This window comes from Lontra canadensis, unplaced genomic scaffold (genome assembly GCF_010015895.1).
Source record: "Lontra canadensis isolate GAN:19392208 unplaced genomic scaffold, GSC_riverotter_1.0 scaffold11, whole genome shotgun sequence".
Classification (NCBI taxonomy): Eukaryota; Metazoa; Chordata; class Mammalia; order Carnivora; family Mustelidae; genus Lontra; species Lontra canadensis.
Genome location: NW_022631005.1, coordinates 19,791,305 through 19,808,801, shown reverse-complemented (window position 1 = coordinate 19,808,801; position 17,497 = coordinate 19,791,305). Strand labels below are relative to the sequence as shown.

General features: G+C 36.9%; 1 pseudogene; it reads left to right on the top strand.

Annotated features, from left to right (window-relative positions):
• The window catches only part of LOC116866943, a 65,386-nt pseudogene extending 49,918 nt beyond the window's left edge, over positions 1-15,468 (top strand).
• Positions 15,469-17,497: the final 2,029 nt, after the last annotated feature.

The following is a 17,497-nucleotide window of genomic DNA, read 5'->3' as shown; positions in this document are numbered from 1 at the left end:
TTGTGGGTTTCCTTTCTTGTGCTGTAATTAGAAAACATGTCTCTTCTTCGTTTAGACTTGTCCTGGTCTTGCAAGGAATTCTTGCGTTCCTTCCTCTTGACTTACATTGGAAGAGGGAACACAAATACCACAAATACTCTTCCTTTCTCTACCTTTTCTCTCAGTGTGCACTTTATGCCTACCTCAGGTTTCTCAACCCTGACACTGTTGGCATTTGAGGCCTGATAATTCTTTGTTGTGGGAGGGTGTCCTGTGCACTGTAGGATGGTTAGCAACAACCTGGCCTCTACTCACTAGGAACCACTATCACCTCTCCAACTATAATAATAAAAAATGTGTTCAGACATGGCTAATAGCCCCATGTAGGCAAATTGCCACGTTACTGCTTTCTCCACAAAGTAGCAATTTTGTCTACTCCAGGGCAAAGGAGATAAACTGATTCTATCAAAATAAGTTCATTTAAAAATATTTTTAATCTTATGCCTAGAATCTAGGTTTTATTTTTCTTCTCTAATCTCAGGGAGACTATAGAGTTTGCTGAACACTGGTAAAAATCTCTCCTTTGTCCCCCAGGGGTAATTTTTTTTTTTTAAGATTTTATTTATTTATGTGAAAGAGCGGAATGAGAGAGAGAGAAAAAGCTGGGGGGGGGGGGCGCTGCAGAGGCAGAGGGAAAGGAAGAGTCCCTGCTGAGCAGGGACCCTTCCTCCCCACAATATGGAACTCCATCCGCGGACCTGGAATCATGACCTGAGCAGAAGGCAGACATGTAACCGACTGAGCCATCTAGGCTCTACACCCCAGGGGTAATTGTAACCCCAAATCTTTAAGATTGAGTCAGAAGTCAGCAGAACAAACACTTGTCAATGGTTCGTGTTTCTATGCCACAAGTTAGTAGTTTATATATCATCTTCCCCAATAGTTTTACCAAACATCTAAAAAAGGATTCATAGTAAAAAGTTAAGTAATTAAAACATTTCTAAGATTTTAATCAATGCAATTATTTATTTATTTATTAATTTTTAAATTTTGTATGTATTCCACTTTTTAAAAATAGCCCAGCAACAGCTATGGCTCTCCCTGGATAAATCTCTTTATTAGCCCGTCCTACATTTCCATTCTTTTTCCTTGGACTCAGTTATTGTCAGATTGTTTATACGTAGAATCCCAAGCTGTCATTATTACTCCATGCTACTGATCTATCACATTGTTTCTCCTCTACTTTCTACCCTCTGCTCTTTCTACGGTGACAGAGGCAGAATCATTCTGAGAACCAGCCCATATAAGTCTTGGTCAGACCAAGCTATACTTGTATTAATGTGATACACAACCCAGAGATAGACTTCTAGGAACCACATGTATCATTTTGGTCTGTCTAAAAGCAGTTGTTTTCCATCCTGTAGCTGTGTGCTTAGTAGTTTTGCAATTAATTTATGATATATTTTGGAGTAAAGGAGAAAAGCAATTTGCAAGGGGAATACAACTTTAAGTTTAATGCAAACTAATGTACAATCAATCAACAGTATTAAAAGAGAGAGTACTGCAACCATTGTGGATATACTAGGCTAGTTCATTTTCATGTTCTGACTATAAATGTCTGGGTTCACACATTATTATAAACAGGAATCTAAATCACGGCAGCCAGTTTAAAAGCATAAACAAAACATTAATAGGAACAACAAAATTAGGAGCAATAATGCATTTTCAAATAAGGGTATTTATCCTGCTATGTTCTAAAAACCCAAACACATAACTAACCTGATAGCATAATTCTTGAAATATGCATTATATCAAAGACTAATTATTTTTCTATAAAAATACAGTAACAGGATTAAGTTTTAAAAGGTCACTTCTATTGTAAAATGAAGCTAATTAAAATTATACATAAAACTGGTGAGGTTAAAAATTTGTTTCTGAGTTCTTATTCATGTTGGAAATTCCAATATCTAGTACAATTTCAGGTGCATAGTACATGCTTAATAAATAAAAATTAAATGAGTAGGAATTGAAGTTTTACAGAATAATATGAGTGCTAAATAAAGTAATGAGAGAGGAAGACACGTGTTATAATTTTGAAGTATGCCTGCATAAATAATGTGTTCAGTAAATGCTTGTGAACTGAGCTGAAAATGTTCTTATGGAAAAGATGAAGAGGGAAACCACAGAGTATTGACAAAGAGCTTACCACATGAGGTGGGCTCCCAATGAATTGGGCTTCCTGATACTTACATCACTGTATAACCCCTTTCCTTGAGTGGCTCTTTTCAAATGAAGGGAATATGGCATGAAAGGGTTTCATTTCTGAAATTAGGTCACAAAGAGCTGTGGCTTTCATCTCATTTGCACTCCCTCTGGCTCTTCCTGCTTGCTTGGTCAGATGAAGTCAGCTGCCTTGTTTTGAGCTACTTCATGGAGAGATCCACATGACAATGAACTGTGTGTGGCCTCTGGTAAGAGACAAGTTTAAAGCATGATGCTCCTCAAAAGCCAAAATGAATCCTAAAGATGGTAATAGCTGGAGCCTGCCAGCTAACGGCAGCTTGAGCTAAGTGCAGTCGTCTCTCTAAAGAAGATCTGATTCTTCACAGTGGAGAATCAAGGAAAATTGGCTAAAACATGGTACACTTGAACAGACTGGGCTTAGAAGGATGGGAGACTAGGGAGGAATGTGGCAAGGGAGCAGGAGAACTGCATGTTCAAAGGCACATAAACTTGAGGCAGCACTCTATATGGCACAAAAGGGCTAGAGAGAAAAATGCTCCAGGAGAAAAAAGTAATCTGAGAATGGAGGTGGGCAGGTGCCAGATAATGAAAGCCCGTGTGCCTCAGATAGCTAAAACTTCATCTTAAAAGGTATAATAATAATGAAGAGTTAAGGATTTATATCAGTGAATTATAAGAAGATTGACATGTTTATAAAGCTTTTGTTCTGAATCAAAATAAGGAAAATGGCCAGTTCATTGTAGGTTTCTGAACTCATGAACCAGTATATAAAAACATAACCTGTTTGTTCCATGATAAAACATGATGAATAGTAATTATTGCAAGGCGTTGATTTGCACTGGGACTGATACTTGAATGTATTGACTTCTAAAGGAAGATGACAGTCTCTTGGAAGTCCAGCTTAAGTTTCTAAGATGGATGGGATATATGGAGATTAAAGTAGTTTCTGGCCAGTTCCTCTGATTTGCCTAATATCTGAGAAACTACTAGAATACAACTTGAACCATGTACACCACTGTGCTCTAGACCCAGATTTATCTGATTAATTGGGAGGGACTTGGAAGAAGACAACAAAGATAAGACTTTCAGGATGAACAAGAGGAACATAGAAGAAAAATCACCATCAATAAGAAGGCTCACAGCTTATTGGGCTTCCTGTACTCAGAAAAATGCTGGATACATGAAGAGGGCAGGAAAGTTACATCAGAAGTTACCTACTCTCTGAAAATACCTTTGTTCCCTGGGAAGGAAGAAGTTCTGTTAAACAGAAAGAATTGTTTCACAAAGTCCCAGAGACCCTGTGGATATGCTCCATTTGTGACAGACTTTGAAATAACACCCGATGATACCACCCTACAGGAATTCATGACCTTTGCTTGTCTTACTAGCTTCATCTTATATATACCCTTGTTATCTGCTGCTTATCTTCAGAAATTTTATAAATGTCACAATCTTACTGATTTCTAGACTAGATCAGTGCCCTCGTTAGTCTGTTTTCTGTCATTCTTAAATAAGTTATTTTATTACAATTTTTATAACATTATCTTTGTAATTGAATATTGTTTATTTAATTAGGTGTTTATTTAATTAATTAGATCATTATATCAACCATATTTTTTCTTTAATTAGAATTTAAGCTTTAAGAGGGCAGAAATTATATCTATGTATCTAGCATGATACAGGTACACACTAAGTACCAAATAAATATTTAGTGAAAAAGTAGGTGTATAGAACTGGCATGTATAAAATATCTCACCCTATATTCCAAATTTCATTAAATGACATCCAGAATTGTCTAAACTGGAAACCCCTGGAGTCATAACTCTACCTAAGAAGTCTCAGGCTCCTTCAACCACTGCTGCTCCCAATCTGGCCAATCACTCACCAGTTCTGAAAAAAACATAGCATGCATGGGAATTTGTGGGAATTTGTGACCAACTGTCTGAGGCTAAAAGCTAAAATCAGGCTCTGCTGGTTTTACTTCACAAATACTTGTGGATTCATCTCCTCTTCATCACTACTACACTAATATCTTAATGGAAAACAGTACTGTACCAATTAGACTCCTATAATCATTTTTAATTTTACAAATAAAATAATGGCCTTCTAATTAGTGTCCTGTATTTTTATGTATACAACTTTTATATATTAATTATATATAATTTTATATGTAATTTATATATAATTATGTATGTAATTACATATAACATATATAATTATGTATATTTTATACATATAATTACCTATAATTTAATGCTTTTAGTTAAATATATTCTTTAACTCTGCAAGTTAAATAACTTGTAAAAACTTTGCAAGTTAAATTTTTAAGTCTAATGCCTTTAATGCTCATAATAACACTTGGGAGAAAGCTATCCTAGTTTTAATCCCATTTTTACAGATAGAGATATTAAGACAGGTGCATAACTTTCTAAAGGACATCTAGCTTGTAAATGGAAGTTGCTGGCAGAATTCAAATCTGTTAATAGGTTGGAAAATAATGGAAATGGTGGAACTAGTGAGATTGGGAGGTAAAATTGTGTTTGCAAATTCCACACTCCTAAAGAACTATTGTTGCTGCCCCTGACTGAAATTTATCTTTCATATATTTGGCATAATTATCTTTCTAAAACATAGATGTGATTCTGCCATACTCCCATCCCCCCCCCCCACCCCACAGCCCCCTCACCCCCACCCCCACCAGTGGGGACAAGGGGATACAAACTAAGTCCTTTAGTCTGAAATACAGGTCTTTCAAGAGCCTGATGTCTTTCAGATTCCCTGGTTGTCTCCTGCCACTCCTGGTTTTCACCTTGCTGACTTGCCTTACACAGCTATTCCCTTACCTGCTTCACATGTGCTTCAGCATATTTGCTTCCCCAGGAAAAGCTTCCCTCATTTCTGAGTTTGGATGCTTGGATAAATGTCAGCCATCCTTCAAAATTTAGCTTAGGTACTATCTAATCTAGACAACTTCTATTATTTTACTTTCTCTATTATTTTAAAGAAAAAAACTTTTAGTTCATGTACTTCTCTCCTCAATGGATTGTAAGCACTTCAAGAGCAAGAACTATATCTCATAGTTTGACATCCAATGGCAGTCAGTGATTGGCACAAGGTAGACACTTGAAAAGTAATTATCAAAGAGCACTAAGAAGGGATGAGTAGGAAGCCAAGACAAAACAAATCTGTATTGACTTAGAGCTAACACTGTAACAGACATTTCAAACTTGTCATTTCATCCACTGCTTGTGAAAAGTAGAATCTATATGGTGTTAGCAGTTCTATTTTATAGATAAAAAAACAAATGTTCATTGAAATTAAATAACTTTCCCATTTTTATTATTAGTGGAATTCAAATGTAGTTTTGACTCCACAGTTAGAGTACTAGATATTATGTATAATAAAGCTTTCCTGGAAAAAAAAAATCTTTATAATGATGACTACCATTTATGGTGTAATTACCATGTCCAACATATTGTGCCAAGCACATTTCTTTCATTCTATTCATTCAAGTGTTTATAAATCTCATGCTATAACCAGGAATATTCTAGTTACTGGGAATATTAACAATAAATAAAACAGGACAAAGTCCTTGTCCTTTACGGAATTTACATTTAGGAGGAAAAGGAGAAGACAATAAATTGATAAATTCATAATACACCAACTGGTTGATAAGAGCCTTGGAGAAAGATGATGTCTGAATGGATATAGGGTGTGCAGGGGGCAAGTGGAAGGGTTGCATTTGTAAATAATGTGGTAGTGAAGGTCTTACTCAGTGACATTTGAGTTGGGACTGGAAAGAGACATCATGTGCTGCCTGGCATGTGGACAACCAGGAAGCTAACATAGCAGGAATGGGAGAAGGGTAGGGAATGTTAGTGAGAGGTGAAGTCAGAGAGGTAGGGGTTAGGGTTGGAGGTGCAGACTGGGTAGGGTGCTGGATGGCACTCTTAGACTTTGACTTACATGGTTTGGAAAATTACAGCAGAAAAATGACACAGTCTGATAGGATTTGAAAACATCTCTCTTGCTACTGTACTGAGAAAATACTTCAAGGTGTCAAGGTCCACAAACAGTCTAGTTAAGAAGGTATTCAATAATTAATGTCAGAGATTGGGGTAGCTAAAATCAGGTGGCAGTGGAGATATGAAAGTGCAGAAATTTTGAATATATTTCAAATAGGAAACAGAAAGAATTTGGTATGGATTAGATGTAGTCTGTGAAAGAAAAAGGAGTCAAAGGTAAATATCGCTCTTGTTCTTGATTCAAAATGTAAAATGGACATGTAAAAAAAAAAGGTCTAATAAGATTCAGTAGAATGTGAAAACATTTAATACACTTATCATTATTTCTGTATAGCAATACAATTTTGATATTTCAATATTATTTGAAGAGAAGTCTATATTGGGGATAAATTATGTAAGTGGTCAAAATTGCTATTTCAAAAATTTCAAAAAAATGGTTATCAGAGTCTATCTTTAATTTATTTTATTATTTATATTGGTACTTGTCATACTTAGTGAGAGTGTAGTATGTCTCAAGGAAATTTCCAATCAGGAAATTTTTTTTTCACTTTTTAATCCAGTGGCAGTGAAACATCAAATGACTAGCAGTAGGAAGCAATCATAATGCCTCAGATGTGATTCTTGGGAGAATGAAGCTACTTTCATAGCCTGTGAAAGACAGGACTTGTCATGTTTATTGCCTGAGAAGACCTTGAGCTCTTTTTATCCAGTATGCATGTATAAAGTTAGAGTTTTAACTAAGGCTATTGAAGAGTAATATAAAAATAATCACCAAGGACACTACCATTGTTTTGAGCTGTATGTGTCTTTGTGTGACTGTAAAAGTGATATAACAAAGCAATCCAATGGATCCAATGTGAAACCAGAGAAGAAAAAAGGATAGAAGCCACAGTGAATGTAGAATTAAGAAGGTGTCATTAAGATCACAGAAGTAAAGGAAATACTTTTTTTTTTTTTTTCCCCCTTTCTGGTGGTGTGAACACCTGAAAAAGAACTCAATTAGACCAACAATCAATGGCAATACTTCTTTGGTTATGCTTATTAGGTGATTCTAGTTTAGATTCCAACTGAGCTGGAGGTACCTCAAGGGAAGAAATGTCAGCAAAATATAATGCTATTGATCTGACATTTACTCATGAAATTATCTTCCAACAATCTTCGCTGAGACATCCTATTACTACCTTTATTTTTTTTCCACAATGCACAGAAAAGTAAACTCAGTTCATCTCTAACATTAGAAATGCTATAGGAATTTGGCGTGAACTTTCATTGCTGTTTCAACATCGTATAAGCATTAGTTAGGTAAGGCAAGGGAGAGATGACTGTAAGTGGGATTGATTATTTCTCAGGAGAGGAAAGAGGGAAGATGAGGTAGATAATAATAAATCAGATTCTCTCCACTTAGCAGTCAACAGCTGGCTGTGAATCCAATGCATATGAAAGTTCAGTGGCAGTTGTCAGTACTGGATAGTCATTTGTTAAATGATGTGAAAGATTTGGTGTTTAAAGTAGCAAGTATAAGATGGGAAACATAATAAGACTTAAAAAAAAGGAAAATACATTATTAGTCAAATGAAACTTCCCCTGTCAAATAGTCACTCTGGAAGAATGTACAGTAATAGAATACGTATATCATTGATAAAAATTTGGGGAACTGATCTTTTGGAATTGTCCTGGGGGTAAGTTTTTAACACTACCCAAGAAAATGAAGAAAATGAACAGAAAATTCAAACTAAAAGATTACCAAAGGAAATGAAGCAGAATAATAAAAGCTGCCAAAGTAAATAGCCTCGAGCAAGGGTTTGGGATAAAGCATGAATTACCATGAATTACCACCAACACTCTACTCTGCTTTTCTTCCTTCCCCTACAGTCCAGTACTCCATAGACTAGTAGACACAAAGAATAACAGATTCTTGCTAAAATGGGATAATTACTAATGTCATTGTTACAAAAGTATGGAGAACCTATTCTAATCCAAAAGTGAACTAAGTGTCTTGCGATTGTTCAAGTTTGAGCAAATCTTAATAAAAACTCCTATCTGCTCAGCTCTAGCCTAATGACACTCAATGAGTTACACCCACAGAATGACGAACAACTTAATATTCTCTTTTATATGAAGCCATAGAAAATAAATGATTTTAAAACCAGATTATCAGTTTTGTAAGTTTGTAAGTGTGAGTTACTTTTTGATATATCCAATCACTAACACAACTTAGCATCTTGAGACAGGATTTCCCAAATCCTTCTTGGTTTCCATGTTGTAAGTGCACAGACTTTCCACTTCAACTTAGTAAACTTGGAAGATAATAAAAGATGAGTAAGGTGGGGAGTCCAATAAGCACACACACAGAGAGTAAAGGAATAGATATTAAAAAGTTTATTCTAAAGGCAAGAAGAATTGAAACAGTTTCTATACCTTGAATCACAAGCAGTTCAGAGTGGAAGAGGTGATAGCCTGAGGGTTATGGCACATTGTAACATTCTGAGTAGGTGTTGATGTATTTTTAACTGTGGGGGGAAAAGCAGGCTGATTTACTTCACTTGGAACCAGAAACTGGCCCTGGCAGGTGTTTTACCGCATTAAGCATATGGGCCTCAAAATGTCGATGACACCCCTACTGCTTTCATTTTTTAAGTCAGCCTATTAATAACATCTGACAGCTGGGTCAAAAGCATATGCTATTTAGCCTTATTGTGACAGTTTGGCTCGTCAGGACACCCCCAGTGATTATTCAACCTTGAGACTTGCGATCTTGTGTCTTCTGAAATTATGACTGCTCAACAGAGTAAAACAACCTATAAATTCCAGCCAGAACACTTTATAAGGTTGTCTATATACCATAACTGAATTTACTGGCCACATAGTCAAATCCTTTTATGTGTGAAGCAAAATCAGCCTTTGGAGTAGATGGAGTGGGTGGATCTATAATGTTACAATTTAAGGGGTCTTGACACAGAATACTTCTCAATACAAACACCCCCAGAGATGGTACACACCATTTATCCTCATCTACTGATACATAATTAGAAAATCTTTACAATTAGGTTGAGTATACAGAGGAGGAGTTTAAAGAGTTTAAGGGGGAGGTCGTTTAAGAAATGGAGCACAAAAGGAGATGGGAATCTACACTAAAAAAAGATGACTGGTAGTACTAACTGTAAAATCTAATTTTGCCTGGGACTCCCTGTGTGAACTGTTTTATGCCCTGAGCATTCGCTCTTCATTGTCCATTTACTCATCACCATCAAAGGAGACTAAATACCAAGTATTAATGCATAACACACAATTGTTGGGAATCTGGTATGGCACAAGTATCGAACACCCGGGTTAGTGGAACAGAGAAAAATAGCCAAAGTCAACATCCATCCCTCAAAACAGACACTGGAGCAGGGAAGCTCGGAAAAAGATAAAGAGGAGTATGGTGTGTGTGAGCATGAATACTTTCCTCTGTTTATGGACCAATAACCCAGAGTTCTATTTGTTGGATTCCACAAACACAACGGAATAACAAATCCCACTCAAAGAAAACAAAATAAAAACACTCCTAGATACTATTTGTTTGTTTTTGTTAGTATTCTCTCTCCATCTTTTCTAAATGAATCTAGATTCTTTGATAAGTGAACCCCCTGAGTGGGCAGAAGTAGGGCCAGAAGAGACATGGTGCAGAGCCAACACTTATTTTCAGCATGTTATTAAAAACTGTTGGCATGATTCTTCTAATCTCAAACACTCCCTACCCAATAGGGTACGAGATAAGCATCAGAGTGCTTCCCATTATAGGAATAAGAGCAATAAAATAAGAATTTTATGACCAATATTTTGATGCTCAGGCCAGAGTCCCTGCCAGGATATCTCCCAAAGGTGTTTTCTGAAATGAATTTTGAGGACTGCAAAATCTTGGAACACCCTGACCATCAAGTATCAGTAATAAAGTCAGCATTAAAATTATTGATTTGTGGGGAGAAAAACGCAGCTTCCCCCTTTCTTGAAAGATGAACCAGAGCAAAATAGCAGTAGAGACACCTCCTTTCACAGAGGTGTCTCTGTTTCATTTGCTCCCCATAATGCCAGAGATATTGACCATTCCAACTAAGTACTCCTCACTGAAACCTGAAGCCGTGTGTGTGTGTGTGTGTGTGTGTGTGTGTGTGTAAGTGTTTTCTATATATCTTCAGTGAACTGAAAATAAATGTTAAGTAATGGTATTCAACCCTAAACCCATAGTGACAATTTATATTTTATCACCAGGCTCAGTCGAGAAAGTTTAGCTAAATTCTGTCCATTTGTGTGGATGGGTAAGAGCTAAAATATGTCACTTGAATCAAGTTAGTAACTAACATATACATACAAAACTGGCTTAACTTTTAATTAAGACATTGGACCCCTAAGTAAAAGAAATCTACAAGTCATAAAAAATACATGGTCCTGCAGCAAATGTTTTAACTTTGGTCTTCTGAGGTATGCATTATAATTTGTTTGTTTTTTTGCTTTTGTTTTGTAGAATGCTTAGTAATGTGTCGGTAAAGCAGCTTTTCTGTCTCCAATAGCATCTGCTTTCCATGCAGTGAAACTGACTTACAATGAATCTGAGAGAGAAATGTGCTCTCATATACTATATTTGGAGTAATCCTTGGAAGCAAGTCCTTGCAGCCTCTGAAATACCATATAACCATAATAGCACCAATTTTTCCTTTCCCTCTGGTGACTGAAAAGAAAAAGTATGTTCCCCTCCCTCATCCCTGAACCAAAGACAGTATAGTGTAATTATTTATTTCACTATGATTTTCATTTTACCTGACACCATTTATATATCCAAGTTGAAAAGCCGTGAACTTAAATATTTTAACCAAAGATGGTATTAGAAGTGATTTTAATCACCTAAATTATTTTCTCTAAGCTTCAAAAGCTATCAGTGTTTTCTTACTCCTCATTGCCAAATGATGGAGGTTATATAACACTGATCATTTCCTTTTATATTAAAAAAATGAAATGCTAGTGTGAAAACATAAGTGTTTAATGTAACTACTGCTTCAGTAAAGAAAATACATGGTCAGGAAAGGAGATATCAGCAAGAGAAATGCTTGCCAGCTTGCTGACAGCCTGCCTCAAAGTCCTCATGTATTTCTGCCCGGTAAGCACATCATCGCTGGATGTCAGGACATCCTATGTGGTCAAAGTCTGTAAGAGCTGCCACATTGGCTAGTCATAGCCATTGTCACTTTAGTTTGGGTGTTTCACCTCTGGAGATTTTAGAACCGTCCCATAAACCTTCCTTTCTCCCTCTTCTGTTATGAACACCAGCCACCATTTCTGTAATGATTCTGTTTACTTATCTGAAGAATGTAGTGTATTTTATTTCTTTGGTGCATTGAGACACTAAACATATATAAAATATCTTACCTTTCCAAGTCAAATTGAGGTCATCTCAAGACCTATTTTCTCCAAAGTAAGTTCATGAAAACTGGATATTGTTAGGCAGCTGCAATGTTCACAGCTGGCCTTCGGAAGGGGATAAATCTGAAGCCACCACCAGGACCTACTCCTTTGTTCCTCTCCACCTCTTAAACTCCTGCCTCAGTTACGTGTCAGATGACAGGAATCAGCAGTTTCAGGAGAGCAGGGACATGCTGTGGGGGAAAGACTAGAGAACAAGATGCTGGCAGTGTCTCTGTTCATATCATTGAAATTCATGGAAACCAGAGTTTGCAAAGGAACTTTATAAAATGGATTCAATGCTATATGTCTTATTCCTGTCCACCAGCAATCCCTTTTTATAGAGACTATACTAGGAACTGATATACCAGAAGTTCCACGTTTTACCCTTCCTGTTTTGCCCTTCACAGGAGATGGAACTCAAGTATTAAGTGGAAAACTTCTCTCAAATATAGATATATAAAATTTTATTCAAGCAACAAATCAGTTTCTGGAGCCCCAGGAGTGAAGGAGCACGATTATCTGACATTTTAGCCCTTTCTGTCCACTCTGCAATATTGATTTTAAACACATGGTCCATAGTTTCTCGCTGGGCTTTTGTTACTCACTAGCTGAGACTATAGACAATTTAATACTCCACATAGTTCCACTGTATGAAAAATGAGAAAAGTTGTTATGCTTCCCCATAGGTTTTTTTTTTTTTTGCCTTTATAAAGTGAAAATACAATGCAAAAACATTTAGCACAATATCTGACACATGATAAGCCAATAAAGTTAGCTGTTACTGTCATTATTCCTGTGTCAGTATCTTGTTCTGCCCTCTTACGACATACTAATAATATGCTACTTCCCTTTGTTCTCTTCTGTTGTTTTCGAACACCCTTATGTTAGCATTTCTCCTTCTTTACTTTGTTTTCTTCTCTAATTCCAGCTTCTGTTCAGTGATATCCTAGCATTTTTAGCATGGCCTAATTTTCACTTCTCAGCTGAGTCTTCCCTGATCCTTTCAACTAGGCCAGATTCTTAGGTTATTTATTTTCAAAGGATGTTATTGTTTTTATTCAGGGTCAAAATGAATATGTCTGTTTTATGTCTATTTCACTACTGTGATATTAAACTCCAGGAAAGCAAGAACAGCTCATTTTCTTGCTCACCATTTTATTCCTAATGCCTGAAAAGCTGTTTGAGTCATATGGAGATCTCCACAAATATATTTGAAACAAAAAGAATCAATCAACAAATGAATGCTGTTACTTGTAGGCCATTCTTAATTTATCATCTCTTAAGAAACTCTGCTTCTTAAAAACCATGATGATCACTATCTTGTCTGCATCATTCAGATCATTTTCAAAATAGAGTTTCAGGATATTACATCAACTTCCTCTATGATATCAACTTCTAATTCAAATACTTATTTTTCCATTTCATCTCTTTTATTATCTGTAATGTTGTATACTTTCCCCTTAGCAAATTAATCATTCATTCATGCATTTGAAATGTTCAAAGATAGTGCTAAAAGACTGGGGGTAAAAACCTCATTGTCTTATTCTTGTTGTTTGCTCATTTATTTTGGTTTGTTTCTTTACTTGTCTGGTAGGGGCAGACATATAATAAGGCTAATATAAATGAGTGAGTTTAATGATAATGTCGGCACAAGGAATCCTAAGAGAATGGTATAGGGATTCTCCATGAATCTGAGAGAAGAGTGTCAGGAAATTTCCCAGAATGGGGTAGAGGAGGAAAGGGAAACTAATACAGGACTAGAGGCAACGGGAGCAACATTGCCTCTGATGGGACTCTAAGATGATTGCTGGAACTATTGCATAAAGTCAGAGGCAGAGCAACTCAGAGACCATGCTGGCATATTGGTAAAGTGAGATCACGGGGGACTTTGAATATCATGCTGGAGAATCTTTGCTCTCTCCTGAACGGTGGATCATTAAAGGATTTCAAGAAGAGGGGTGACGTTGTCCAGCTTGTTTCTAAGATTTAGTGCTGAAAGCTCTATGGAGGATTTGGGGTAGCTGAGTCCACAAGGCCACTGCAGTAGTTGAGGCAGACTGCAGTCCTGATCACAAGATTCAGTGTGGTGTTGCAGGAGAAGGTCTTGGAGAATGTAAAGTCCCAGAAAAGCATAAGGGTGATGAACAAATAGTCAAGGCTAGAAAAGGAAAGGAAGGTAAGAAAGGCACATATGGATGGGAGCAGGGAACGCAATGTGGGTTAGGAAGCCCCTGTGAGTTTAAAAGCAAAGAACGGTGGGAGAGCCATGCCCACTGAGCTGTTCCGTTCTTGCAGTTTAGAATTTCTTGAGAAGCAGTTCTGAGTCTTCCCTCAAGAATTACATCCCTACTATCATCACTGCTATCTGGCAGGAGATCAATAGGACTAATTTATTTATGTCCTTTGTCCCACAGCTTTAAGCTCTTCCCTCCAGAAATCAGCTTGGCTCACTCCCTCACAACTACCACCTGTTTTCTAAGGACACTCACTTTAGGGAATTTTCTCAATCATTCTTTTTATTTTTTATTTTTTTAAAGATTTTATTTATTTATTTGACAGACAGATCACAAGTAGGCAAAGAGGTAGGCAGAGAGAGAGAGGAGAAAGCAGGCTCCCTGCTGAGCAGAGAGCCCGATGTGGGGCTCGATCCCAGGACCCTGAGATCATGACCTGAGCCTTTAACCCACTAAGCCACCCAGGTGCCCCTCAATCATTCTTTTTAAAATAGCATCTTCCACAGGCTCACCACACTTTTCTGTCCAGCTTCAGCTCTCTTTTTCACAAAACTGATTACCATGATACATATAAGTACACAGAAACCTTGGAGATACTGTGGGTTCTGTTCCAGACCACTGCAATAAAGCAAATATTGCAATAAAGTGAGTCAAATGAGTTTTTTGTTTTCCCTGTGCTTATGAAAGATATATTTAGACTATACTATAGTCTCTTATGTGTGCAATATCATTATTTCTAAAAAAAAAAAAAAGTATATATCTTAATAAAAAAGTAATTACTAAAAAATGCCAGGAGTGCCTGGGTGGCTCAGTCGTTAAGCATCTGCCTTCAGCTCAGGTCATGGTCCCAGGGTTCTGGGATTGAGCCACACATCAGGCTCCCTGCTCAGCAGAAAGTCTGCTTCTCCCTCTCCCACTCCCCCTGCTTGTGTTCCCCCTCTCACTGTCTCTCTCACTATCAAATTAAAAAAAAAAAAATCTTAAAAAATGCCAACCATCATATGAACTTCCAGTGAGTCATAATCTTTTTGCTGGTGGAGGGTCTCACCTCAGTGTTGATGGCTGCTGACTGATGAGATAATAATTGCTGAAGGTTGTGGTGGCTGTGGCAACTTCTTAACATTAGACAGCAAAGTATACAACATCAAATGACTTTTCCTTTCATTATTTCTCTGTAGCATTGATGCTGTTTGATAGCATTTCACCCACAGTAGGATTCCTTTCAAAATAAAAGTCAAGACTCTCAAACCCTGACACACACTACTTTGTCAACTAAGTTTATGTAATATTCTAAATGTTTTATTTTCATATCAACAGTCTTCACAGCATCTGCACCAGGAGTGATTTCATCTCAAGAAACTACTTTCTTTGCTCATCTACAAGAAGTAACCCCTCATCCTTTCAAGTTTTATCATGAGATTACAACTATTCAGTTACATCTTCAGATTGACTTCTAATTCCACTTCTTTTGCTGTTTCCAGCACACCTGCAGTTAACTTCCTCCACTGAAGTCTTAACTCTTCAATTTGTAAAAAATGCAACATCTGTGAAGTGTGATAAAGCAAAGTGCAATAAAATGAGACGTGCCTGCATTTGGTTACCATTTGACCATTCCTACTATTTTTAAGTCTCATGAAAATATAAATTCTTATCTGTTTTGCTCACTGTGGTATCTTCAGTTCCTAGAACAATATTTGACACACAGTAGGTGCTCAAAAATATTAGTTACAGAATAATTGTTGTTGGTAACTTTTAGTGCCCAAAGATTACAGATTTCTATAAAATGTTGGAAAATAAAATGAGCCTGAAATACCTTGGAAAACGTTTTCCAGGTCCACAGAGGCCTAGGAAGGGTCCTGCCCTGCAGAGGGACTGCTTGGAAGTGTTCAGGGTGAAAAAGGAGATATAAGGGCAAGGACCCCTTTGAGGAATAGCAAATGCTTTGTTCTAACCCAAGGTACATGGTGTCTGACAGTATCCACTACTTAGGAAGCAAAGCCAGATTTGACAAGTGGGAGAGGAGCTTTCTGTTAATATTGTGTGTTATCCCTACTGCTCAATTTTACTCTAGCAGGAAAGGAATATTATCCCAGACAGACACTCACCAGTGAATCCCAAATACCTGCTATAAGCAAAACATATGCTGCTTTTAAATTATTTAAGTTCAGGGGCACCTGGGTGGCTCAGTGGGTTAAAGCCTCTGCCTTCAGCTCAGGTCATGATCCCAGGGTCCTGGGATCGAGCCCCGCATCAGGCTCTCTGCTCAGCAGGGAGCCTGCTTCCCCCTCTCTCTCTGCCAAATAAATAAATAAAATCTTTAAGATAAATAAATAAATAATTTAAGTTCATATTTAAAACTCTTAAAAATAGAAGGTAACAAAAATAATACCTTCTTTACCTATCTTTGACCTTCTCATCCCAAAAGAAAATGGACATTCTGCTCTTTGGACTATTAGTAAACATAGTGGTGAAGAAATCTTCAGATAGAGACTTTTCCTCATCTCCTACCCCTACCCCCAGACTACTATTGGCTCAGCTCCCGGATTCTCTCTGGCCATACCTTGGTATTCATTTTCCCCAGCCAGAAGATACATAAAGAGCTTTGAATATAATGGGTCTCTTACTGATTAAGAAGGATATAAGAAACTTGCTTTCTCCTTTTGTTTGTATGTATGCTTGATTACTACATGGACCTTCTTCATTAATTTGTGTTTGTTCAATTATTTACCTGGATTCTTGAATATGGTTTTCCTGAAACTAGTTGTTATAGTAAAAATGTCTATGCTATTTTCACCTATTAATGCAATAGAGAATACATTCTCTTGTTCCTTAATGAGTACTTTCTGTATTATAATTGGTTTCATTTATTAACTCTTATTAGAAATTAAGAAGGTGGGTCCTATTTTATTTAGCAGTCTATCACCCAGGAACTCAGCGTAATTGGAGTGTATTTAACAATAGGATATATAAGTGTGTTTTTACAAACACCAACCCTTCATTCTTATTGCTAAACTTCCCTGAAAATTTTTTAATCAAATCCTCATTGTCTCTTATGTGTTCTTCTAAACTGCAGATTTACAGAGGGCGGGAATTGTTGTCTTTGTTAAGCCGGTGTTTCTAAAGCACCAGCATCTTATGCCATGCCTCTTGGCAGTGAATAAATATTGATTTATGAAAACCATAAATTGGGAGATAATGATCTTCATTAATCAATGGGGAAGATGATAGAGAATTTACAGCTTCAATTCAGGGACAGTGAAACACTAAATAGAATATTTTAATTATTTCATTATCATCACCATTCAGTAACATCAGCAGATCAGGATTTGTGTGTGTCATGAGTGTGTATGTGTGAATAGACATGTATGTGATGAAATCTAAGCAGAATGAGGAGGAGGAGAGAGTCTGTTTGATTTTGAATGTCATGAAGTTTGCTGCTGAAAAGATTCAGTAATTTAGTCTTCCTCTCTTAGCTCTTTCTATTTCACTAGCCCTGGAACTCTCTCTGCTCCTATGTAGCAGCCAAGATTGCCATATTGTTCTTTGTTGGCAAGATCTTAAGCTTTCACTTCACTA